Source organism: Equus quagga, chromosome 2 (assembly GCF_021613505.1).
Source record: "Equus quagga isolate Etosha38 chromosome 2, UCLA_HA_Equagga_1.0, whole genome shotgun sequence".
NCBI lineage: Eukaryota > Metazoa > Chordata > Mammalia > Perissodactyla > Equidae > Equus > Equus quagga.
In genome coordinates, this window is record NC_060268.1 from 143,975,163 (window position 1) to 144,002,479 (window position 27,317).

The 27,317-nt window shown below is 40.6% G+C and overlaps 1 protein-coding gene across 2 annotated transcripts in view; it reads right to left on the reverse strand.

Annotated features, from left to right (window-relative positions):
* SGMS1 (sphingomyelin synthase 1) overlaps positions 1–27,317 on the reverse strand; it is a 285,938-nt gene that overhangs the window by 172,457 nt on the left and 86,164 nt on the right. For both annotated transcript variants that reach the window (XM_046652229.1, XM_046652227.1), the window contains exon 3: positions 5,217–5,308. The gene's annotated coding sequence lies outside the window, so the exon portion shown is untranslated. The remainder of the gene's footprint in view (positions 1–5,216; positions 5,309–27,317) is intronic.

A 27,317-nucleotide genomic window follows, 5' to 3' on the forward strand; every position in this document is an offset into this window, starting at 1 on the left:
CATATTTATAGGTTCTTGGGATTAGAATGTAGAAACTTTGGGGGCCATTTTTCTACCTACCACAAAATGCTAGATATAACCTGGATAGCAAAACTTTTGGGCTCCTCAATAATTTCTAAGAGCATAAAGGGGAACTAAAACCAAAATGTTTGAGAACCTCTGCTCTAGCATATGAACAGATTAAGGTAGTTATTAGGTGGAAAAACTAAAACTCAGAAAAGCTAAATGATTAACCAAAGTCAGACAGACTGTGAGTAGAACTTCAACTTGAAGCCAGGTCGTGTGGTTACCAATGAACCTAGCACAGCTCCCCTGATGCCACACTGCCAACCTCTGAACACCGTGACTGAGGCAAAGGCAAATAAAAATTACTGTGTGGGCATTTTTGCAGGCACCAAATAAAGGGTACGACAAGAAGCAATCAGATATGAATCTGGTGAGCAGGACGGAGGACAAGGTGGAGAAGAAGCTGTTTAAAATAATCCTACTTTTCAAACCCTTATTTAGAAATGTACAAACTCTCTACTTTGTGTGAGAAAGGAGGAAAATGTTATGAATGGCCAAGTACTCCAGTGCTGAGTCAGAGAGAGCTGAGTAACTGTTCTCAGTCTAGAGGAGCCCAATTAGGACCAAGGCCCACGGGACACAGGAAGCACTTGCAGCAAGGCAGTGCTCTGTCATACGGTGGAGCCTGGTGACCAAACTGATTTACAGTCACTCATCTTGACAATGACTGTCAAGCCCCAGTTTTTAAGGCCTACCTGAAAAGGACACCTGAAAGACCACATTCTTAAGCTGTCTCTCTGCATCATTTTGATTCAACCAAAGCCACAATTTTGCAGCAGCAAAGAAACTGTATTCCGGTGAACTGTGTTAAAATCATGCTAATAATACAAATCACAACCTTCAAAGGGACACATATTTACAGTAAAAAAGGAGAACTGGGAGGCTCACAGGGTCAGTTACTGCTCTACCAAATGAAGTGCCGGCCCAGGCCAACAGGCCAGGGAGCAGCAGCAATCAGATTCCTTTCCCCACACCCAAGCAGCGTGCTCTTGTGAATGATGGCTCCCTGGCCCAGAAGGCTGGCCAGGTTCTCCCCAGGAAGCACTGACCATTCCTGGCAAGCTTCTCCAGTTCTACTTTATCTCCTTCCCAGCTCTCCAGGTGAAGTTTCTGGAATGCTCAGCTAACCAAACCATTTGGAAAGCAAAAACTGGCAATAGTACCTGAACTGACAGTCAACAACAACCCAAGAATCTGAGGACACAGAGTAAGTAACTACTTATTAGAATTTGTTATCTAAGACAGGAAAAATCACAGAATTATCTATTTATATTTTCCAAGTGAAAGTATGGGGCCAATAATAGGCAGTCCCTCAGAGAATCTCTAGTCACAGAGCTCAGCATTTGCTGGGAATGTTTTCAGTGATCGCCTTTCCTATGATTACCCTGGTATTACAAAAATCCTACCTGTAACCTGCAAAGCATAAAGATTTTGCAGATTAGAGACATGCCTAACATATCATTTTCATCACGAAGTCCTGATCCACACACACCTGTCAGATCTGTATAGCCTCTGAAAAGGTATGGTTGCCTACAAGTGATTATTCTGCTGCAGAATGAATAAAAAACTATTAAATCAGCAACCTCAGTTGACATCCGTTTTGAAATAAAAATTTTTTTCATGTACCGAAGCCCAAGGCAACTTAACGTTTTACAGACCTAAAACTTCATGCTGCTTTCTACGCCTATTAAAGGGATGTGGAATGTAAGGACGTGGAGCTTACAGAGATAGTGCCTCTAATTCACAACAGTAAACATCTATTTTCTGTACTCCACGTGAGAGAGAAAGGCATCCACAGGCAGAGATCCACATATCTAGGATTCTGGATAGAAAGAAAAATGACACTTTAACACAGGACAGATTGGGAGGCATAATAAACGGGTGCTGAATATGATCTCTGTTCTTATGAGTTATTTCAAAAGTAGTGATTCCAGTTTCCAAGGAAGTAAATATCCAATAGATCAACTAGAAAAAGAACCCAGGCAAAAGTGTAGGGATGTAGTATGTGACACGAGTACTGATGTGATTTAGGCTAGCTTTCGAAGAGATCACTACTTCATTATCTTCTTATCCCTAGGTGAAAGAAAATAATTTACCATGTAAAGTTTAAATGACTTAAGAAAACTGACAAAGGGCACATAAAGAAAACTGATTTTAAAATACTGCTTGGGTACTACTAATTTGGGAATTATGGTGGACTAGATATTTGCAGGCCTTTCTGCTATACTATAATTAGAATCTGGATAAATTATTTTTAAAAATACTTTTTAATGCATTGGTTAGCTCCAGGTAGAGAAACAAACCCCAGGAGGATATGGCAGAAACAGTGCACTGAAACCTGAGACAGAAGAAAGCAGCAGATGCCCTGGCAGCAATTACAAATACCAGCAATGAGACAGGCATCTAGACCTTCAGATTTCAGCAAGGTGGGGAAGGCCCAACCTGAAACCAGGATTCCCAAAGAGAAGAAAAGTAGTCCTGGGTCTGTGGCATCCTCCTGGCTCCTAGTACAAATAAACACAAATACCAAGAAGTAAGACCTCAGGCTGGCCCCATGGCCGAGTGGTTAAGTTCACGCATTCCACTTCTGCAGCCCAGGGTTTTGCCAGTTCGGATCCTGGGCGCAGACATGGCACCACTCATCAAGCCATGCTGGGACAGTGTCCCACATGACACAACCAGAAGGACCCACAACTAGAATATACAACTACGTACTAGGGGGCTTTGAGCAGAAGACGACGTGGGGGAAAAAAAGAAGATTAGCAACAGATGTTAGCTCAGGTGCCAATCTTAAAAAAGAAAAAAAAGTAAGACCTCACGATTCCAAGATATAATTATCAAACAAATATTAGCACATAATCAAAACTCACGCACATTAGGAAATAAGGCACAGAGTTAGATCACTGAGGATTTCAGGTCCTGGCAGTATCATATATAGAATATGAAATAACTCTGCTTGGTATTGTTTAAAGATACGAAAGCTGAAGTAAAAAGAAAATGAGCAAGCAAAAGGAGATCATCAAAAATAGTCATGCAGATTTGAAGCAGAGAAAGAGCTTTTAGAAATGAAGAAATATAATCAATGAAATTAAAAACTCAATGGATGGGTTAAATAAAAGATTCAGCACAGCTAAAGAGAGACTGACTGAACTGGAAGCTAAATTTTAAGAAATTACCCAGAATGAAGCAGAGAAAGACAAGGAAGAATATATTAAATACAAACTAAAACACATGAGAAATAAAAAGAGAAGTTCTAACATCTATTTAATTAAAATCAAAAGGAGACAGTATTCAAAGCATTAATACTGAGAAATTTTCACAGCTGATTAATGACATGACTCCACAGATACCTGAAACACAACAAATATAAACAGGATAAAAAACAGAAAACTGCACACAGACACAAAGTAGTGAAACTACAGAACTCCAATCACAAACAATCTCAAAATAAGCCAAATCATCTACTAAAGAATGGCAAATGAAAGAATAACAGTAGATTTCCGAATAGCAAAAATGAAAAGCCATAAAACAATGCAACAGTATGTTCAGAATGCTGGGAGAAAAAAAACCTGTCAACTAAGAACTGTGAGAACAAAATAAAGACATTTTCACATAAACCAAAATTGAGAAAAATTACCACCAAGAGACTCTAAGGAAAGAAAATTCTGAAGAAGGCAAATCTCACCAGAGAAAAGTTAAAGGACAGAAGAAGGGAAGAGAAGAAAGACGTGGTAAACATAGATCAACTTAAACAAATACCATCTCTAAACAATAACAATTGTCTAATTTGTATGATGAAACATAGAACTAACATAGTGAAAAGAACACAGAAGTCCAGAAGGAGACAGTCTTCATTAGGCCTCCCAGGAGTTTTGTCTTATTCTGGAAGGGGATTAGGGTACCGTAACTACTGATTAACTTTAAAACTGTTAAGTGTGCACGGTGTTCTTTCAGGGTAATATTAAAAGAACAGAAATAGAATGCATAATTTCCAAACCAGCAGAAAAAATAAATTGAATAAGAACACAAATCAACAAAAACTTCATTAACATTGAAAATGGACCAAACACAGATAGTTAAAAGAGAGATTGTTAGACTATATTTCAAAAAAATAAAACAGAAACAAACAAAACTGCACTAGCCATACAAGAAAAGACTGAAAAGTTTCTCTACAGTAAAGTCACAAACTGTTCTCCGAAAGATGCTCAATGTCACTGTTAATCAGTGACCAGTGCCACTAGACTGGCAATAAAATACCAAATTTGGGAAGGAAGTGGAGCAACAGACTGATAGATTTTCAAAACAGAATTTTATTTAACAACAAAAATTAATTTACAACCACTGCACTCAACAAGTGAATTTTAACAACATAACTGAGTGAAAAAATGCAAGTTGCAGAACACTACATGTTATATACCATTCTTATCATGCTTAAAAACAAGCAAAACTAACCAATATATTGCTTGGATATACACATGGACATAGTAATTATGTGCCAGAATGGAAATCAACTGCGACACTAAAAACACTTTAGCTCAGCTGACTTTTACTTTAGGTAGCAAGACTTTCTCAATGAAGGAAGTAGTTTGCTGGTTTGTGTTCTAGGGCAAGCTCTTCAGCTCATCTCAGACTGACACTCTGAGTAGCTCTGGCCTAGACTGTGCAACTCCAGAGAAGAGGGCAGACCTGGTAACTGTAATATTCCTGGATAAAGAACTTCAATCAAAAGCAATTCTAGATGAAAGGAACAGGCCTGGCCCCAAATGACTCCCCCAGGCCTCTCTGGAAACCCTTCCTACTGGTTTAGGTAACTTCAGATCCGGCACCACCCTCTTCTGTCATTTCCAGGGACTCTCAGGCAGGCACTATTTCCTGTGCCCTTTGTTTTACGCATTTCTACCACCCTGGCCCACGTTGCCTTCCTCCTCCAATGAGGAAGCTGGCCGCTTCAGGCCTTCTTCCCTCCTTCTCCAAACCATAGAGCCTTTCCTTGGCTGATTTTGACCTGGGGCACCTCAAAGGCCGGGTCAGAGGCTTTGAGGATTCCATCAGAGCCTCACACACAATCTCAGAACAAAGCAGCAGCGATTCTGAGGAACTTCAGATCCGTGAGACGTTTGAGAATGGATAAAACACTGAGTTTGACTTACGTGTCGTCTTTTATACACCCTCTGCTAGGCTCCTACTTTGCTGTCCTTGAAATTCAGAAAATCCACAACTCCTTCAGTCACTGAAGCTTTGCCTGGAATAACAAAGGCAGGAAATGAGAAAGGAGGCAACCAGAAGGAACGGAAGGACCTACAGGGAAAGAAGCTCTCCTGTATAATCAATCTTGACATTAAAAAGAAAAAAAGCCACATGAATTAAGGAAAATCTCTACCTTAGTCTAAGCCATTTTTCATCTTTAACCAAAACTATTAATAGTAATTTAATGTTTGTAGAAGAAAACACTATTATTTACAAAGAACTTTCATATGCATTTTCTCATTTGAACCCTAAGATCTTGAGAATAGGCAAGTATTATTCAAAAATGTAACAGCCAAATTTTCCAAAGGTTAGGGAACTTTCTCGTGACCATTCAGCCAGCAAGTATCAAAGAAGGAATCAGAGCTACCTCTAGGACTCTTCATTCCAAATTCTTCCATGGCACCAAAAACTATGATGGTTTCAACTTGAAAAGCATTATTATTATTGCTTCTTACACTAGAAATCTTTCTTAGCCAATAGATACAAAAATAGCTTTCTTTGCCTGCTGAGTGACATAGCTACTTCCATAGGATTAAATGTTGATTTATCAGAGACAACCCAAAGGGTAAGAAAGCCATACAAAGATAATTAAGAAAAGCATATATCTTTTTCACATACCCTCCTTTTCTCTTTAAGTCATAATTGCCAGGCTTCTTTTCCCTTTTTTTTTTTTTGGAAATAATTTCAAGCTTATAGAAAAGTTATAGAGTAATAATACTACGGAGAATGTCATGTACTCTACCCATTCACCTACCATTAACATTTAACTCATATACTTAATCACTCACTCTTTCTCTAAACTCACACATTCATTCACTCAACATTTTTTTTTCTGAACCATGTGGAGATAAGTTCTATACATCAGGGCTCTTTACTTCTAAAGGCTTCAGAATTTATTTCTTAAGGATAGGGCTATTCTTATATAACCACAATGTTGTTATCAATCTTCATAGATTTAATATTGCTACCATACTTTAATCAACCACCATATTCTATTAACTCAATAATGTACTTATAGCACTTTTTTTCCCCCTCCAATTCAGGATCCAGTCCAGGGTCAAGTATTGCATTCAGCTGCCATTAACCTAAAACACACAGCTTTCCTTTGTCTTTTATGATACTGACACTTTAGAAGAATACAGTCGCCCCCTTTTTTATATTAATAAAACATTTCCATTTTGACCTTTCTGATATTTCCTCATGATTCAATTCAGATTACGCATTCTCAGCCAGAAAACTACAGATGTGATGTTTTCTTCTCCAGGTGTCATATCTGAAGGCATATAAAATAAAGTCTAGCTGCCCCTCCTTGGTGATGTTAATTTTGATCACCCAGTCAAGGTGTTATCCAATTTCTTCAAAGAAAAATTATTTTTTCCCTTGCAACTAATAAGTAATCTGTGGGGAGACACTTTAAGACCATGAAAATATCTTGTCCCTCATCAACATTTCCCCCTAGATTTTAGCATCCGTTGGTGATCCTTGCCTGATCTAAACTTTAGTATAATGGCTGCAACATGCTAATTGTTCTAATGTCAGCATTCCCTCCACATTACCATTCATGACTCAGCATTCCACACTATTTCTTCCTCTATTTATCAATTTATGATCAGTAATGGATACATGAAGTCTTACTTTTCAATGGTTTATAATTCATCACTGTACTTTATTTTGGTGCTCAAACTGTCCCAGATTCACCCAGTGGGGGAGCCCCTTTAAGCTGGCTCCTTTAACTTCGTGACATGCCCCCCATCATTTTTTTATTTTCTTACTTTCATTTCCTTACATTCTAACATTTTAAAAAAACACTGTTCTGGGCTCATCTTGTACCTACCCTGTCTCTGCCCTGGATGCAGTTATCTCTCCAAACAGCCCTGGTTCCTTTCAATGGAGAATGGTGTTAGAGACCAAGATCCAGTGTAAAGGCCTTGTCTATTTCTATTGATTACTTTTCATTTTAAATGAGTCATATTTTCCTGCTTCTTTGCATGCTTCTTTTCTATTATAAGGTAGACAATTAGGTGTTCAGTTTGGTTCTGATGGCTGCTAAATTACTGGATGATCCTCTTGATCCTATCAGGCTTGGTTTTATACTTAAAGAAAGGTCTATTTCAGTTATGTCCTTAGTCCTAGCATATAGCCCTTACTCTAGGGTATGGCCCTTATTCCTAAAATGGGATCTTTCTGGTGTCTCAACAGAATGGCTAAGGTGCTCAGTGAGGTTTCTCCCCGCTGGCTAGGCCAGAACTCTCCATTCCTCTCAGGATGGCATGACCTCTGGTATGGCCATTCTCTTCCTAATCTAGTAGCAGCTGCTCTCTGCTAGGTCTCACCCTGTATACATACACATCTCAACTTCTGGGTCCCCTCCTGTAGCTCCCTTATCCCCAGTACCCTGCCATACAAATTCCAGCCTCTCAGCAGCCCTGAACTCTGTGAGACCACCATGCTTTTGCTAGGGCTCCTCCTCCCAGTACCATGGCAGGGAAAGTGCTCAAGCAGAAAACCAGGGCAAATGTGGGTGTCGCCTCATGTGATTCTCTTCTCTCAAGGATCACAGTCCTGGCTGCCTGTTGTCCAATGACTGATAACAACTGCCTCATATGCTGTCCAGGTTTCTAGTTTACTGTAGGAAGGTAAGCCCAGTGCCAGTCACCTCTCTTTTTCTCTTTATGCCTTCAACATTAAGCGGTGCTTGAGGAGCACACGGGGCTGCTCTTTTGGGAAGGGTTAAGAATCAAACACTTTGAGCGTGTAACAAATGCTCTTTATTGAAACATTTCAAAGAAACTCTTTTTCTAACAATCTGTTTCTTGCAAATGTATGTGTTTACTTTTATTGCAGCACTGTGGCAAGAGAAACACTCTCTAGCAGTCAGGCAATTCTAAAAAAAAATGGCTAGGAAGTGTCTCTCTTCCTTCCAGAAAGCTGATACTCACTTCAGATAGCCAGCTGGCTATCACTCTGACATATATTTACATTTATTTCCATAACTCTTCCTCCAAGTGGCATAACAAAACAGTATAGTCTACCCAAAGAAATAAAAGTTCGTTACTATTCTTCATTTTTCTTGTTTATGTGCATGTACTTAGGGGTGGGGAGAAGACTTCTTTTCATATAAATAATTTTCTGGTGTATTTCCATTTCCGCTTCTAACCACTGGTGAGAAAATAATCAGAAAAAAATAGTCAAAAAGAAGACTTGAAACCCAGATACAAAGTTAGTCAAAAAGAAAGTGGCGAACAAGAATAGTATTTCCATCAAATACTGTGAGAGAAGAGGATTTTCAGAACAATGGAGAATAGAGCTTTCCCTCCACCAGCCAGCAGATTCATGCCAATGGCGCACACGCACGCACACACACACAGCGTTCCAAACAGTGTGTCAGGCAGAAATGTGGGACGACCTCTACTTCTTGAGCAGATATTTTCTATATTAGAAACCCACACTGCAGCCAATCTAATTCATTTTCTCAAAAGGAATCAATGCATGGCAAGTTATATCCTTCTTCAGCTTTTCTTCAGATCCCCTAGAACTAAAAGGCAAGCATCTAATGTAAACACGGTATTTGTCCTTTTGCCCTCCTCAATGTCCAGGCACTCCCTATCCTATAAAGACTCAGGTCAGTCTTTCATAGCTCTCAGTGTCTCCATGTGGACCCTGGTGAATTCTGTTTCCTCAAGTCAGCATGTGTCCAGCACTCTAAGTACCAATTCTTCTGTGGTTTCCCATTTCCCAGAAATACAGTCAGAGCCCCTGGGCTTGACAGACCAAGTCCTCCATGATCTGCTCCCTGCTCACCTTTCTATTTCATTTCCCAACACTTTACACCCCATCACTAGTGAAAACCTTGTAGTCATTTCCCCTTCATGAAGCACCCTCTCCCACCTTTCCTCTCTTGACTAACTCACTGAGGCTTGACAGCCTCTGGGAAATATTCTGTGATCACCATTCAAAGCTGGGTTAGTGCCCCAACCTTCGTACTCTCACAGCATCTGTGCTCACCTTTGTAATAAATACCGTTTACTGAGGGCTTATGACATGCTAAGCACTCTAGGCACTTAACATGCATGACCTCACTGAGTGCTCACACTAAGTGTGTAAAGTAAGTGTTGTCATCAGTCTACTCTACAGATGCGCAAACGCGCAGAGAGGCTCAGCGGCTTTCCCCAGGTCATACAGCTGGTGAGTGCTGGAGCTGAAGAGCCTACAGGCTTTCGATACAGAGCACTTTAACACATTTAACTGAAAACTTAACAGTATAACTCGTGTTTCAGGGAAAGGCCTAGAATGGCGACAAATGGTGACCCCGTGACAACCCTAAAAGGGAAGGAATAAGATGTGAAAAACTCGTCAAAATTCTTTAGAAGAGGATGCCATAAAAATACTCATACACTAATATCGACTATGACACTCATAATAAAGACCAACATATTTCATCAGAATGGTGTGACCAGGAATTTCTAAGAGTCCAGGAATATACACAGGGCTCAAGCTAAAAATGCTTAAAAGTAGTGTGGGAAATGGAGAAGGATGTTCTTACTAGGAAGAAACAAAGGGTATATTAGATCAAAGATTAAAAGGACCTCTCAGAGGGCAGAATCTGGAATATTTATATAATTAAATATTCCATTCTCAACAAGTTCTTATACTATACAACCAATAGGATCACTCCTCTATTAGGGGTAACATCTCCTACACAAATTGCCTAAGTGAGGCTTAGTGAATAGGCTAAAATCCGGTTGTACTTTATCTGGGCCCTGTATGTCACTGATCCAATAGGCCCATTTCTAGCCCCAAAGTGTGGAGTTGGAGGCGTGAATAGGAATGTCAATGACCAGCTGCTTCACAAACGCCACACTGATAGTCACATGAAGAATAACTCAGAGAGGCTGAGTATTTCAACACAGCACATCACCTCCTCATACAGGTTACCCTTCTTCACGCTGCAGACCTTGACTGTAAAGGAGGACATTCAACCTCATGTCATAATAAATATCAGCCAGAGTCAAACTGATCACTGCCAGCTGGGCTCGACACTTCCGAGGAAAGTTGAAAAAAAAAATGGAAAAGGACCAAAAGTAGATATGTAAAAATCGCTGAAACCTAACCTGAGGTAGGAAACTCACATGGAAAGTTTATTAACCTAGGGAAGAGAAAACAAAGAAGGCTCCACCACTTAACATCATTTCAAGCACCACCCTGCCAAGAATAATGGATAGCATTTTTCTTTCTCCACCAAAGATAGAGCAGAGAAACCAGTTTTAACCTAAAGTATGAGAATGTTAGCTTCAATATGAAGACTTTCCCAAAAGCAAGAATTTTTAACTAAGGAATATGCAGCCTGTACACCCATGACATGACTGCTGTGATAATTATCAATGTGCTCCCAAATTGCTATTCGAATAGCGCTGGTATTCATAACTCTGCCTCTTGGAAGTTGCAATAATAACTGATGACGGAACTGTTTACTGAGTGCCTTACTATAGGCTAAGGTTACTCGGAGAGACCTGAAAAGGAAGCCAGCTCTGCTACTGCTGTGGGACTCACATTCAGTCCTCCCTGTTTCAAAGTCCAATCTCTTAACCACAGGGAAAAGACACATGAAATTTACTACCTATAAAATGGGATAATACTTGCCTCATGAGACTCTTGGAAGGATTCAGTAAGTTAATCACAAAATATTTAGCCTGTGCCTACCACATAGTAAGCACTTAATAAATGTTAACTTTATTGACAGATAATTTTAACCTTGCCTGGGTCAACTTCTTCTAGTTATTCAGTCTCTGATTCTATTAAAGCCAAAATAGAAAGTTTATGTCAGTGGGGCAAAGATAACTTCAAGATGAAAAAGAAATGGTCATGCATTCAACCATTCAGCCCATCCATATCCATCCACTTCCTCAACAGACTTTTACAGAGCCCCTCCTGTGCAGAATATGAAGACAAAAATGACACAGCCCACAGCTATGCTCAAAGAATACGACCATCATCTTATCATGAACCACAAACACCCTGAAAACACTAACTGTGCACCAGCACAGTTCTAAGTACCCTAAGCACTGTGGGCATGTGTGTGTGTGTATATATGTACCCTTTTAATCCTCACAACAATCTGTGGCTGTAAGTACTATTATCCTCAATTTACAGAAGAAAAACTGAGGCACACAGAGGATAAGTAACTTGCTCTAGGTTACACAGCTTATAAAATGGCGGAGCTGGGATTCAACACGAGGCTCTCAGATTTCAGAGTCTTGGGCTCTAAACCACTTGATAGACTGCCTTTCCCGAGGCTTGACCACCAAGAACTAGAGCGAGGACAGACTATGATAAGGGCCCAGCAGAAACATAAATAAAGAACAGTGGCCCTGGGTGAACTGTGCTATCTTTACACCTAACAGAGAACAAGCCCTTTAACTACAGAATGATGTGTGTGAGCACAGGGTACCAACCCAGCCTAAAAGCCTGCACAAAACACTTGTGTCTGCCACTCTGAAGGGCCTTCTGCTCAGTGATTTAACACCTGCTGAAGGGAGAGAGGAGAGCTAAGAGCCTGGGCTTTGCAGGCAGACAGCCTGATTTTCAGTCACAGGTCCTCCAACATAGCCTTACAAATTACCTGACCTTTCTCTGTGCTTCAGCATCCTCACTGCAAGGATTAAATGAGATAATTTATAAAAGGGCTTAGTTCCAGTACCTGCCACTAAAGACTACAAAGAAAATAATAATAAAAGTAATAAATACTTGCTGTTTTGCTTCGAGACTCAGTCCTAAGCCATATGGGAAAACACCAACGAGTAGACAATAAAGGTCTATAGACCAAGGAAAATGCAATCTATAGGATCTGAAATACACTGTGGATTCATTACCAATAAGCACGAACTATTATAACTCAAAAATATTATAAAACTGTGTTTCAAAATGGTAGGGAATAAAAAACTACTTCCATTTTAAGAGAGAAGAGTAGCTGTTGTGTCCTGAGGGCCTACTCTGTTCTTAGCCCTATAACATGCACTTCACAGATGCTATTCAATCTTCAACACCACTCAGAGGTTCATCAAATGATCCCAATTTTACAGATGAGGATTCTGAGCCTCTCAGGGGTTAAGTGATGGGCTCCACCTCACACCACAATAAGCAGCAGAGACTGCTGTTTAAAACTGAAAGACTGACCAGTGAGGCAAGAGGGACATAATCTCAGGTTCAAATACAGCCACTCCACAGAGCATTGCCTTGGCATCAATTGGAATCTCATCAAGCAACATTCAATAAAACCCAGCTCTCATTACCAAGATGTGTTCCGTGCTTTAAAGAAGCCCAAATCACTCAAAGGTCATGATATGTCACCCATCAAAGAGAGAATTCTATTACAGATCTCCTTCTATCATCCAGCTTAGTCATAATGTTCCTTACGAACACTATCACAGAGGGATAATTTACAAATTTCTATGGCTATCCAGAAGTGGCTAGATTTCCACAACAAATTGGGTTCTAGAGTCGGGACACGGGTGAAATGAAGTAACATTAACAGCATAACACAAAGTATGTGTTTGGGGTGAGAGTAGATGGAGAAGGAAAAGGTAAATCAAGATATCCTTTTCTGAGCAGAAAACATGGACTACTCATGAGAGTTGGCAGTGAAAGGTTGATGTTATGAGAGTAGCTTTTGGGAAAAGAAAATACCCTCCTTGGGAAACAAAAGATCTCGTTTAATTTGCTTAGATGTCTTTTTTTCCCTTGGTGAGCTACTGATGTATTTTTCCATTTTCTCCATCCCATTATATAATCTCCCCAAGTCAGATAAGCATTAAGAAAAGCGGGAGGAAGAGCCAAGATGGCGCCGTGAGTAGTCCTCTTTGTCTCTCACCCCTCGAGTCTACAATTATTTGGACACTTATCGCTTGACAAAGGATATCCAGACAGCATCTCAGGACGTCTGAGACACCCACGCGACTATACATCGGAAGGCGGATGGACTTTCCTCCGGGAGGATGTGGAAATAGGTGAGGGCTCTCCGACCCCGACGGGCAGCCTGGTACCCGCAAGCGGCTTTCTTCCAACGGACGCCCCCAGAGGATCCACGCACGTCTAGGGCAGGAGCGAGAACACAACAGAGGAGCGACGGTGGAAACAGGTGACCAGAACCCTACCTAAACCCCCTGCAATTACTCCTAAACGCACAGGGAAACTTTGGAGTTGCACACCTGAGCCCGCGGGGAGAGTCTCTCCCCACCATTGGCGGGGGGATCCAGCCTGGTGCTCGGGGCGCCCGGAGGGTCCCAGAGAGAGACACGGAGGGCACGGAGATCTCCCAGCTGCCGTTGCCCGCCCCGTGGGACTAGGGATTGCCGGAGATCTCGGAGAGGACCGGGGCGGGGGGAATTTTCAAAGGCCGGTCCTGCGACCCGGAGGGGAAGCGCCGGAGCTCCGCCCGGGCAGCAGACAAAACTCTCTGTCTGCCATTAGCAGAGGGGCAACGCTGAGCATTCACGGCTCCAGGAGAGGGCCGGAGAGAATCCCTGAGGGCGGGGCGACCCCCAGCTGCCGTTGCCCGCCCCGTGGGACTAGGGATTGCCGGAGATCTCGGAGAGGACCGGGGCTGGGGGAAGTTTCAAAGGCCGGTTCTGCGACCCGGAGGGGAAGCGCCGGAGCTCCGCCTGGGCAGCAGACAAAACTCTCTGTCTGCCATTAGCAGAGGGGCCACGCCCAGCATTCACGGCTCCGGCAGAGGCCAGGAGAGAAGCCCTGAGGGCGGGGCGACCCCCAGCTACCGTTGCCCGCCCCGTGAGGCTAGGGATTGCCGGAGATCTCAGAGAGGACTGGGGCTGGAGAGAGTTCCAGAGACCCAGCTTAGTAGCCTAGGGGGAAACCCTACAGGCTCACAGCAGCCTTAGGGAAAGCCTCTGCACAGCACCAGTAGAAGGCACCCAGCCGCCAGCCACAAGGCTGGAAGACCCCAGGGCAAAAGCAGCATAGCTAGGTGTACTAACCACAGACTGTAGAAGATGCCAATAGCTCTCCTGCGACCTATAGAGGACAAGTGAGATTTGGTGGGTGCCGACAGCAACGGAGCGACAAATATAAGTGATCCCACCCCTGGCTGCTGGAAAAGCCCATAACACCGTTGCAGACCCCAAGGAGAGAGCACATCTAGGTGGGCTGCAACAGTAGGCACCTGCAACCTGAAGCCCCCCTGTGACGGCCCCCACGGCAGAGGAGGGAATCCAAAGGGCCACTGTGGCTACGAAGAGGGGCCCAGGCCCAGTTAGCAACTACGGACAGGATTCCTGGTTGGTGAAATATAAACAGCTGCTCCTCCCACCGCAGCAGCTGAAACAAGTGAAAGGAGCAACTAAACTCTATTTCCATGCGGAGGCACAAATCAACAACATCAAGCAATATGAAAAAATACATTAAATCTCCAGAACAGAAAGAAAGCAACAAATACACAGAAAACAATCCCAAAGAAAATGAGATGTATAACCTAAATGACGATGACTTCAAAACAGCCATCATTAAGATTCTCAATGAGTTAAGAGAGAATTCTGACCGACAACTCAACGAGTTCAGGAGCTATGTCACAAAAGAGTTTGATACGATAAAGAAGAACCAAACAGAAATATTGGAAATGAAGAACACAATAGAGGAGATTAAGAAAAATCTAGATGCTCTGAACAGTAGGGCCGATAATATGGAGGAAAGAATTAGCAATTTGGAAGATGGCAATATAGAATTGTTGCAGGCAGAGGAGGAGAGAGAAGCAAGACTTAAAAGAAATGAAGAAACTCTCCGAGAATTATCAGACACAATTAGGAGATGCAACGTAAGGATTATAGGTATACCAGAGGGAGAAGAGAAGGAGAAAGGGGCAGAAAACCTATTCAAAGAAATAATGGCTGAGAACTTCCCCAATCTGGTGAGGGAGATGGATCTTCAGGTGACAGAAGCCAATAGATCTCCAAACTTTATCAATGCAAGAAGACCAACTCCACGGCATATAGTAGTGAAGCTAGCAAAAGTCAACGACAAGGAGAAAATATTAAGGACAGCCAGGCAAAAGAAACTAACCTACAAAGGAACCCCCATCAGGCTATCAGCAGATTTCTCAGCAGAAACTTTACAGGCTAGAAGAGAGTGGAATGATATATTCAAAAATCTGAAGGACAAAAATCTACAGCCGAGAATTCTCTACCCAGCGAAAATATCCTTCAAATACGATGGAGAAATAAAAACTTTCCCAGATAAACAAAAATTAAGGGAGTTCATTGCCACAAAACCTCCTCTTCAGGAAATCCTCAGGAAAACCCTCATTCCTGAAAAATCCAAAAAAGGAAAGGGGCTACAAAACCAAGAGCAGAGGAGATAAGTAGAAGGACAACAACAGAGAGTAGCAGCTCTACATCAGAACAGATTAAACCATGGGACGAGAAACAAAGGAAACTGAAAAAAACCGGAAAACAAGACACAAAATGGGAGTGGTAGGCCCCCACGTCTCAATAATCACTCTAAATGTAAACGGATTGAACTCCCCAATCGAAAGACACAGAGTGGCAGGATGGATCAAAGAACAAGATCCAACAATATGCTGCCTCCAGGAAACACACCTCAGCCCCAAAGACAAACACAGACTCAGAGTGAAGGGATGGAGAACAATACTCCAAGCTAATAATGAACAAAAGAAAGCAGGTGTCGCTATACTAATATCAGACAAGGTAGATTTCAAAGCAAAACAGATAAAGAAAGATAAAGAGGGACAGTATATAATGATAAAAGGGACTCTCCACCAAGAAGACATAACACTTATAAATATATACGCACCCAACACAGGAGCACCAAAATTTGTAAAGCAACTCTTAATAGAACTAAAAGAAGACATCAACAACAATACAATAATAGTAGGGGACCACAACACACCATTAACACCAATGGACAGAACATCCAGACAGAAAATCAACAAGGAAATAATAGAATTAAATGAAAAATTAGACCAGATGGACTTAATAGATATATATAGAACACTTCATCCAAAAACAGCAGGTTACACATTCTTCTCAAGTGCACATGGAACATTCTCAAGGATTGACCATATTTTGGGAACCAAAGCAAACATCAATAAATACAAGAGAGTTGAAATAATATCAAGCATCTTTTCTGATCATAACGCTATTAAACTAGAAATCAACTACAAGAAAAAAGCAGAGAAAGGTGCAAAAATGTGGAGACTAAACAACACGCTTCTCAACAAACAATGGATCATTGAAGAAATTAAAGAAGAAATCAAATATTATCTGGAGACAAATGAAAATGAGAACACGACATACCAAATCATTTGGGATGCAGCAAAAGCAGTCCTAAGAGGGAAATTCATCGCAATACAGGCTCACCTCACTAAACAAGAAAAAGCTCACGTAAGCAACCTCAAACGACACCTAACAGAACTAGAAAAAGAAGAACAAACAAAGCCCAGAGTCAGTAGAAGGAGGGAAATAATAAAAATAAGAGCAGAAATAAACGATATTGAAACAAAAAAGACAATAGAAAGGATCAATGAAACAAAGAGTTGGTTCTTCGAAAGAATTAACAAAATTGACAAACCCCTAGCCAGACTCACCAAGAAAAGAAGAGAGAAAGCACAAATTAATAAAATCAGGAATGACAGAGGAGAAATCACAACAGATACCAATGAAATACAAGAGATCATAAGAGAATACTATGAAAAACTATATGCCAACAAATTGAACAACTTGGAAGAAATGGACAAATTCCTAGACTCCTACAATCTCCCCAAACTGAATCAGGAAGAAATGGAGAACCTGAATAGACCAATCACAAGTAAGGAAATAGAAACGGTAATCAAAAACCTCCCCAAAAACAAGAGTCCAGGACCAGACGGCTTCTCTGGAGAATTCTACCAAACATTCAAAGAAGACTTTATACCTATTCTCCTCAAACTGTTCCAGAAAATTGAGAAAGATGGAGAACTCCCTAACACATTCTATGAAGCCAACATCACTCTGATCCCCAAACCTGACAAGGACAACACAAAGAAGGAGAACTACAGGCCGATATCACTGATGAACATAGATGCAAAAATCCTCAACAAAATTTTGGCAAACCGATTACAGCAATACATCAAAAAGATTATACACCATGATCAAGTGGGATTTATACCAGGGACACAGGGATGGTTCAACATCCGCAAGTCAATCAACGTGATACACTACATCAACAAAATGAAAAACAAAAACCACATGATCATCTCAATAGACGCAGAGAAAGCATTCGACAAGATCCAACACCCATTTATGATAAAAACCCTCAGTAAAATGGGTATAGAAGGAAAGTACCTCAACATAATAAAGGCCATATATGATAGACCCACAGCCAACATCATACTCAATGGACAAAAGCTGAAAGCCATCCCTCTGAGGACAGGAACAAGACAAGGGTGCCCACTTTCACCACTCCTATTCAACATAGTACTGGAGGTGCTGGCCAGAGCAATTCGGCAGGAAAAAAAAATAAAAGGAATCCAAATAGGTAACGAAGAAGTAAAACTCGCGTTGTTTGCAGACGACATGATCTTATACATAGAAAACCCCAAAGAATCCACAGAAAAACTATTAGAAATAATCAACAACTACAGCAAAGTAGCAGGGTATAAAATTAACGTGCATAAATCAGTAGCATTTCTATACACTAACAATAAACTAACAGAAAAAGAACTCAAGAACTCTATCCCATTCACATTCGCAACGAAAAGAATAAAATACCTTGGGATAAACTTAACCAAGGAAGTGAAGGATCTATACAATGAAAACTACAAGACTTTCTTGAAAGAAATTGACGATGACATAAAGAGATGGAAAGACATTCCTTGCACATGGATTGGAAGAATAAACATAGTTAAAATGTCCATACTACCTAAAGCAATATACAGATTCAATGCTATCCCAATCAGAATCCCCAGAACATTCTTCACAGAAATTGAACAAACAATCCTAAAATTCATATGGGGGAACAAAAGACCACGAATTGCTAAAGCAATCTTGAGCAAGAAAAACAAAGCCGGCGGAATCACAATCCCCGATTTCAAAACATACTACAAAGCTACAGTGATCAAAACAGCATGGTACTGGTACAAAAACAGGTCCACAGATCAATGGAACAGAATTGAAAGCCCAGAGATAAAACCACACATCTATGGACAGCTAATCTTCGACAAAGGAGCAGAGGGCCTACAATGGAGAAAAGAAAGTCTCTTCAACAAATGGTGCTGGGAAAACTGGACAGCCACATGCAAAAGATTGAAAATCGACCATTCTTTTTCACCACACACCAAAATAAACTCAAAATGGATCAAAGACCTAAAGATTAGGCCTGAGACAATAAGTCTTTTGGAAGAGAATATAGGCAGTACACTCTTTGACATCAGTTTCAAAAGAATCTTTTCGGACACTGTAACTCCTCAGTTGAGGGAAACAATAGAAAGAATAAACAAATGGGACTTCATCAGACTAAAGAGCTTCTTCAAGGCAAGGGAAAACAGAATTGAAACAAAAAAACAGCTCACTAATTGGGAAAAAATATTTACAAGCCACTTATCCGACAAAGGGTTAATCTCCATAATATACAAAGAACTCATACTGCTTAACAACAAAAAAACAAACAACCCGATCAAAAAATGGGCAGAGGACATGAACAGACATTTCTCAAAAGAAGATATGAATATGGCCAATAGACACATGAAAAGATGTTCATCATCGCTAATCATCAGGGAAATGCAAATCAAAACTACACTAAGATATCACCTTACCCCCGTTAGATTGGCAAAAACATCCAAAACCAAGAACGACAAATGTTGGAGAGGTTGTGGAGAAAGAGGAACCCTCATACACTGTTGGTGGGAATGCAAACTGGTACAGCCACTATGGAAAACAGTATGGAGATTTCTCAAAAAGTTAAAAATAGAAATACCCTATGACCCAGCCATCCCATTACTGGGTATCTATCCTAAGAACCTGATATCAGATATCTCAAGAGTCCGTTGCACCCCTATGTTCATCGCAGCATTATTTACAATAGCCAAGACGTGGAACCAGCCTACATGCCCAGAAACTGATGATTGGATAAAGAAGATGTGGTATATATACACAATGGAATACTACTCAGCCATAAAAAAAGACGAAATTGGCCCATTCACAACAATGTGGATGGACCTCGAGGGCATTATGTTAAGCGAAATAAGTCAGTCAGAGAAAGACGAACTCTATATGACTCCACTCATAGGTGGAAATTAGTATATTGAGAAGGAGATCTGATCGGTGGTTACCAGGGAAAAGGGGGGGTGGGGGGAGGGTACGGAGGGGGAAGTGGTGTACCCACAACATGACTAACAAAAATGTACAACTGAAATTTCACAAGCTTGTAATCCATCATAACATTAATAAAAAAAAAAAAAAAGATATCCTTTTGTAATTTTGCTTATAACAGAGCACCCTTATCACAAATAGCCAAATCAATGACTCTCAAACTTTCTTACTTATAGTTTTCTATGCGTCACCCAGCCCTCAAGAACAAAAGAGAGCAGCAAGAAAGTTCACTGTGTAAATTCTCAGATTTGTGTCTGCTTCTAATACTTCCAAAATATGAACTCCATCCCTGAGGGTAGAGTCCATGTTTTGGTCATCGCCGTATTCTCAGTACAACACAGAGACGAGTATACTGTAGGACTTCAATAAATATGGCTGGATGTTCACGCCCAGCATGATACAAAACTGCAGAGGAGAAAAGTTGTGACGGGCTTCCAGAGGCAGGATTGCTTACCCCATTCAAGCAGGCCTCAGCACCAAACTGGTATTTGCAGTTTAGCAGTTATAGAAATGTGGGATCATGAGAGATCAGATTTTCTGAAATTTTTTTTTTGGAACAAATATATATTACACTTTGAGGGCAAAAAATGCCTTCCAACCCCTTTTGACTATTCAAAATATTTGCCAATATTTTGAAATACTTACCAGCCTAAAATATGCCTTCTAGTCTGTTTCAGAAATATGATTCATATATGTGAAAAACTTAATGCTAGCAGTGTGCTAGATACAGCCGACACAAAGAAGAACAAGGCTGGGGCTATTATAGTTTAATAGAGACACAGACTGTAAACAAATAATTACAATACCATACAATTAGTGCTTTCGGCAAAGAGGAACCAAGTGTGTGCGGGAGGGTGCAGAGGAGGGAATGACTAACTCTGTTGCACGTTTCAATCCCACGTAGTGAGAAAGGATCTTTCTTTTCCCAATGTGCTTGGTAATTTCCTTGTCCAACCCTCATTATTTTCTTTAAAGCAATAAAGCAGCACAGTCTATCTATACACAGGCATACCTCGGAGATACTGTGGGTTCAGCTCCAGACCACAGCAATAAAGCGGTATCACAATCAACCAAGTCACATGAATTTTTTGGTTTCCCAGTGCACATAAAGATATGTTTACACTACACTGTAGTCCATGAAGTGTGCAATAACATTGTCTAAAAACCCAAACTGTATACCTTAATTAAAACATACTTTATTGCTAAAAAATGCTAACCATCATCTGAGCCTTCAAGTCATAGATTTTTTTGGAGGTAAAGGGTCTTGGCTCGAGGTTGATGGCTGCTGATTGCTCAGGGTGGTGGTTGCTGAAGGTTGAGATGGCTGTGGTAATTTGTTAAAATATGACAACAAAGAAGTTTGCCACATCGACTGACTCTTCCTTTCACAAACAAGATGCTGTTTGATAGCATTTTACCCCTAGTAGAACTTCTTTCAAAATTGGAGTCAATCCTCTCAAACCTGCTGCTGCTTTATCAACTAAGTGTATGTGATATTCTAAATCGTTTGTTGTCATTTTAACAGTCTTTACAGCATCTTCAGCAGGAGTAGATTCCATCTCAAAAAATCACTTTCTTCGCTCATCCATAAGAAGCAATTCCTCATTCACTGAAGTTTTATCATGAGATTGTAGCAATTCAGTCACATCTTCAGCCAATTCTAATTCTATTCCTCTTGCTATTTCTTTTTTTAAGATTTTATTTTTCCTTTTTCTCCCCAAAGCCCTCCAGTACATAGTTGTACCTCTTTAGTTGTGGGTCCATCTAGTTGTCACATGTGGGATGCCACCTCAGCATGGCTTGAAGAGTGGCGCCACGTCCGTGCCCAGGATTCGAAGCGGCGAAATCCTGGGCCACCGAAGTGGAGTGTGCGAACCCAACCACTCAGCCATGGGGTCGGCCCCTCCTCTTGCTGTTTCCATCACATCTGCAGTTACTTCCTCCACTTAAGTCTTGAATCCCTCAAAGTCATCCATGAGGGTTGGAATCGACTTCCAAATTCCTGTTAATGTTAATATTTTCACCTCTTCCCATGAATCACAAATGTTCTTAATGGCATCTAGAATGGTGAATCCTTTCCAGAAGGTTTTCAATCTACTTTCCCAAATCCATCACAGGAGTCACTATCTATGGCAGCTATAGCCTTACAAGATGTATTTCTTAAGTAATAAGACTTGAAAGTTGAAAGCACTCCTTGATCCATGAGCTGCAGAATGGATGTTGTGTTAGCAGGCATGAAAACATTAATCCTGTTGTACATCTCCATGAGAGCTCTTGGGTGACCAAATGCATTGTCAATATGCAGTAATATTTTGAAAGAAGTCTTTTTTTTTCTGAGCAACAGGTCTCAACAGTGGGCTTAAAATATTCAGCAAATCATGTTGTAAACAGAGGAGCTGTCATTCAGGTTTTGTTGTTCCATTTATACAGCACAGGCAGAGTACATTTAGCATAATTCTTAAGGGCCCTAGGATTTTCAGGATGGTAAATGAGCATTGGCTTCAACTAAAAGTCACCAGTCTCAAGAGCCCCTAACAAGAGTCAGCCTGTCCTTTCAAGCTCTGAAGCCTGGCAGTGACTTCTCCTCTCTAGCTATGAAAGTCCTAGATGGCATATTCTTCCAATGGAAGGCTGTTTCAGCTACAGTGAAAATCTATTGTTCAGTGTAGCCTCCTTCATGAATTATCTCAGCCAGATCTTCTGGATAACTTGCTGTAGCTTCTACATCAGTGCTTGCTACTTCACCTTGCACTTTTATGTTATGGAGACGGCTTCTTTCCTTAAACCTCATGAACCAACCTCTGCTAGCTTCAAACTTTTCTTCTGAAGCTTCCTCCCCTCTCTCAGCCTTCAGAGAACTGAAGAGAGTTAGGCCCTCGCTCTGGATGAGGCTTTGGCTTAAGAGAATGTTGTGGCTGGTCGGATCTTCCAACCAAGACCACTAAAACTTTCTCCACATCAGCAATAAGGCCGTTTTGCTTTCTTATCATTCACGTGTTCACTGGAGTAGCACTTTTAATTTCCTTTAAGAACTTTTCCTCTGCATTCACAGCTTGGCTAACTGTTTGGTGCAAGAGGCCTAGCTTTTGTCCTATCTCAGCTTTCAACATACCTTCCTCACTGAGCTTAATCTCAGACTTGAAGTGAGAGACTTGCGCCTCTTCCTTTCACTTGAACACTCAGAGGCCACCGCAGGATTATTAATTGGCCTAATTTCAACATTGTGGTGTCTCAGAGAACAGGCCAGAGGAGAGGAAGAGAAACAGGGGAACGGCAGGTCAGTGGAGCAGTCAGAACACGTACAACATTTACCAATTAAGTTCACAGTCTTGTCTTATGTGGGCGCAGTTCGTGGTGCCCCAAAACAACTATGATAGTAACATCAAAGATCACTGATCACCATAACAAATAATAACGGGAAAGTTTAAAATATTGCGAGAATTACCAAAATGTGACACAGAGACAAGAAGCAAGCAAATGCTGGTGGAAAATGACGCCGACAGACTTGCTCGAACAGGGTTGCCACAAACCTTCAATTTGTAAAAAGTGCAATATCTGCGAAACACAGTAAAACAAAGTATGCCTGTACTAAATACTTTACATAGTCACCACGCTCCTCAATCATCATCCTACCCCCATGAAAAACTGCACCTTGCTTTCATATACACTAGTTAAATAAGAAGTTTCTAAATTAATGATCAGCGACACCGTAATACTGGCTGCTAAAAAACACACAAAATTTGAGTGTTTAACTGAGCTGTATCAGAATTTTTTGGCCCTAGTGTTTTCTCCAAAGTCCCTGGCCTTCTTATAGCCAATTAAAACTGTATGTAATTTTCTATCCAAAAATCTTAAAGATACAAGTCAAAGGAATGATTTATCTAAAATTATGACATCATCATTAGCCATTCCTCTTACTAAATTATTTAAATGCTATCCCTCTCAAAGAAAGATTTGAGGCAACATACAACAAAAGACACATATGCACTTGGAAGGAACAGTCACAGATATCAAGTCATAAAATAAAAAAAGAAATTGGTCTTCCAACCACAAGATAATGCTGTTGGTGTTTTTGAATATTAAAATGATTTCTCAATTTCTGATAGCCAGAGCAAAAATGGAAATGGGGCAGGGCACATAATTCTAATCAAAAGAATACAAAAGGGCTTTCCCCCCTAAGTCCTGAGAAACAGAATCTTTTTTTTTTGAAATAACGGCTTGTACAATGCATGTAGAAGCATCATCACGTGGTTTCTTACATTTTTACTAAATAAAAGCTATAAGCATAACATTAAAGTGTGCCTCAGAGAAGAACAGGGAGGCACTGACAATCTAGAAATATACACCTTTTCCTTCTATCAAGTTTAAAAGTACTAAATAAGATGACTGAAAACACATTGAGTGGGAAGTATCATGGAGAGGTTGGTCCCCAAAACAAGATCTTCCAGGAAAAACTATTTAGATGTGGTCTTTTATACAGAATCCCAGAAATAACTGAAATAAAACGTTTTCAGAAATTTTAACAATTAGTTCACTACTCAGATACCTATCACCTCATTTAGCTGGAGCAGGCACTGTTCCCATGTTGGCCCTATCACCTATAGACTGATCTGTCACTTATCAGTGAAAATCCTGTTATCACCCACCTAACCAGAAGGGGAGGAGCCATTCTAAGTGTGCTCATGACTTTATTTCATATTTTAAAAGGAATATACACAGGTTACATGTGAAACCAGGTACCTGAGGGTTACTGTGAATATTCAATAAGAATATGATTACCCTTTGACCTTGTTCCCAATACAGATGCAGATGAAAAGAAGTTAATCTTATTAATTTGCTGTTTTCTTATTTAACCTGAGGGGTGACTCAAGAGCCACAAGGATTTAGGAGTTGTTTTGCAGAAGAAAAAGAATGCCTTCAAGGAAGTTATGACCACCAGATAACCAGTCCTTGGCTGCTGCTAATGCCTAGAAGTCTGATTGCCCAAGGGTTCATCTGGAGTGAAAGAAACACACATTTCCCCTTTGTTTCTCAGAAACTCCTCCTCCCAAGCCCCTTAACTCTATAAAATGCCCTGCTTTCTACTTTTGTTAAGACAGATTTGAGAGAACCTATCCTCCTGTCTTCTCGTTTTGGCCAATTTGAATAAACCTTTCGCCATCTCCAAGCACCAGTGTGTCAGTGATTGGCTTACTGCACATGGGGCACACAAACATGAGGTTAAAAGGTTCAGTATCACATGCTTGTACCTTCGTCTCTTCTCAATTTTTACTTTTCTTAATAGTAACAAGCTACTTATTTGTTTGGGGTAAGTGACACACTTTGTATATCTGTTTATCATTATAAATTCCCTTATCCTTGTATTCCAGGTAGGTCCTATTCATTACACAGAAACTTAGAAGCATACTGCAAGAAATAACATTTTGGTTGTCCTCAGGCATTTAGTACGGGGTGCTGAATAAAAATGGTCCAAGTGTTTGGCAGACAAATATTCCCTAGTTGGTGCTCCACAGGTCTATTATCATAATTAATACTGAATCAGGGCTAGGAGGTAGCACTACACAATGCACATGACAAAGGTCTTCTCAATGTCATTCAAACTTACCCAGTGATCTGACTTCTTCCTCCTGTCTGCTGCTGCCAGGACTTTCCCTAGCACAGGAGACCGGAACATGCCACCCCAAATATGCCCCTTTGGCATAACGGCTATTTTGAGCTAACTATTTTGAGAAACAGCAAACACAGAAGCTGCTCAGAAAACAGTATAAGTTACCCTTTTGTGAGGGAAATCTACATTTATAAAGGAAATCTCCATTTGTAAGAGTATTTCTCCTCTCTGTACCAGGAAGAGAAGGATACTCACAACAGACAGTTAACTGAGAAGGCAACTGCTTATATCTGCAGAACAAATCTTATCCTTGTTTACTGTACTTTTCCTGATCACCCTCCTACAACTTGCCTCCCCCACACCCATCCTTGTTTTAGCTGAAGACGCAATTTAAACCCAAATTCTAGTCACCTCTTTGAGTTACTCTTCACTGAGCTTCTCCCATGTATATATGAGATATACATGTTAATAAATTGTTAGTTTCTCTCTTGTCAATCTGTCTTTTGTTACAGGGCCCCCAGCTGAGAACCCTGAAAGATACAAAGAAAAATCTTTTTCCCTCTCCTACCCTAGTTACTCACTGCTTGAGGGAAACTTTAGGAGGTATCCTACCTATAGCAATCCCACTGTCTCCACTGATTGAGCACTTTATAAGCCAGCCACTGGCTGAGAGCAAGGGGCACTATTCCCCATATCATACAGATAAAGACACTAAAAGTCAGAGAGGAAGGCTAAGGAACCAGTTTGCAAGTGGTAGAGCCAGGATTCCAACCCAGATTTTGAGGCTAACTTCAGGCGTGGGACTGAATTATTTACACTCACGTGCATAGTTGAAGTTTGCATCAACTCAAATTATTTTATAAAGCTCTAACAATGCTAAAGGGCTTTGCTTTATAAATTACCTCCACAATCTTCCCAAAAATTCACCACTTGGGAGGTAGCATTTATGTCTTTAACCTTAAGACGAGTCAATCCATCTTTCTCTAGTGCTACATGGATCAGTTTTGGATTTCCTGCACTTGCTATGATCGTGAGAATAGACAGATAATTGATTTCTTTGAATGTGTAAGCCACTGATTATTTCAACTCACTTCAGCAGTCCACTTTGCGCAGTCCTGGGTACCAGGTGCCAAGTTAGGTGCTAGGAACAGTTAAAGTGACGCCCAGACTTGAGGAACTCAAAGGCTACTGGGGAACACACAATATGCCCAGTAACAAATGACCTAAGTGCCATATGAATCCAAAGGATGAGATAGCAAACCTTTTGAAAAGAGATACTGAGCTTGTGTACAGTGAAAATAGGATATTTTAAATACTCTTCTACTTTAAGGGGTCTGATATTTCCATATAACTTTTCAAAGAACAGGAACATTACACAAGCATTGAAATCTCACTGTAACTTTTACCAAAGTAAAATGGTGAAAAATAAGTAAAGAAAGAATTTCCTCCAAGAAGTTCTTTTATTTTACTTTAGGCTTCCATTTTTTCAAAAGATTATGATAGAACTGGCACAAGTCCAGATTACATTTTTTTCTCAATTCAAAATTTTGTTAAGATGAGTGCCTTCTTTTTTTTTTTTTTTACTTTATATAATAGTGCTTCCTTTGCTCTGGTTTTAAGCATAATGAATCAAAAGTACTCGTGAATATCAGTAAGCTTGGAAGTACAGCTCAAGACTCTGATCAGTCAGTGAATAGATACGTTTGATAATTCTATCAGTTTTAACTTTTGAATTAAAAAAAAATGAGAACAAGGAAACATCACCTTTTTTCTGTAATCTTATTTGTATCACTCAATATTTTGTATGTTAAAAAAAGTTCAGGGGCCGGCCCCATGGCTAAGTGTTAAGTTCGAGTGCTCTGCTTCAGGGGCCCAGGGTTTCACCGGTTCAGATCCTGGGCGCGGACATGGCACGGCTCATCAAGCCATGCTGAGGCGGCATCCCACATGACACAGCTAGAAGGACCCACAACTAAATTATACAACTATGTACTAGGAAGATTCAGGGAGAAAACGCACAAACA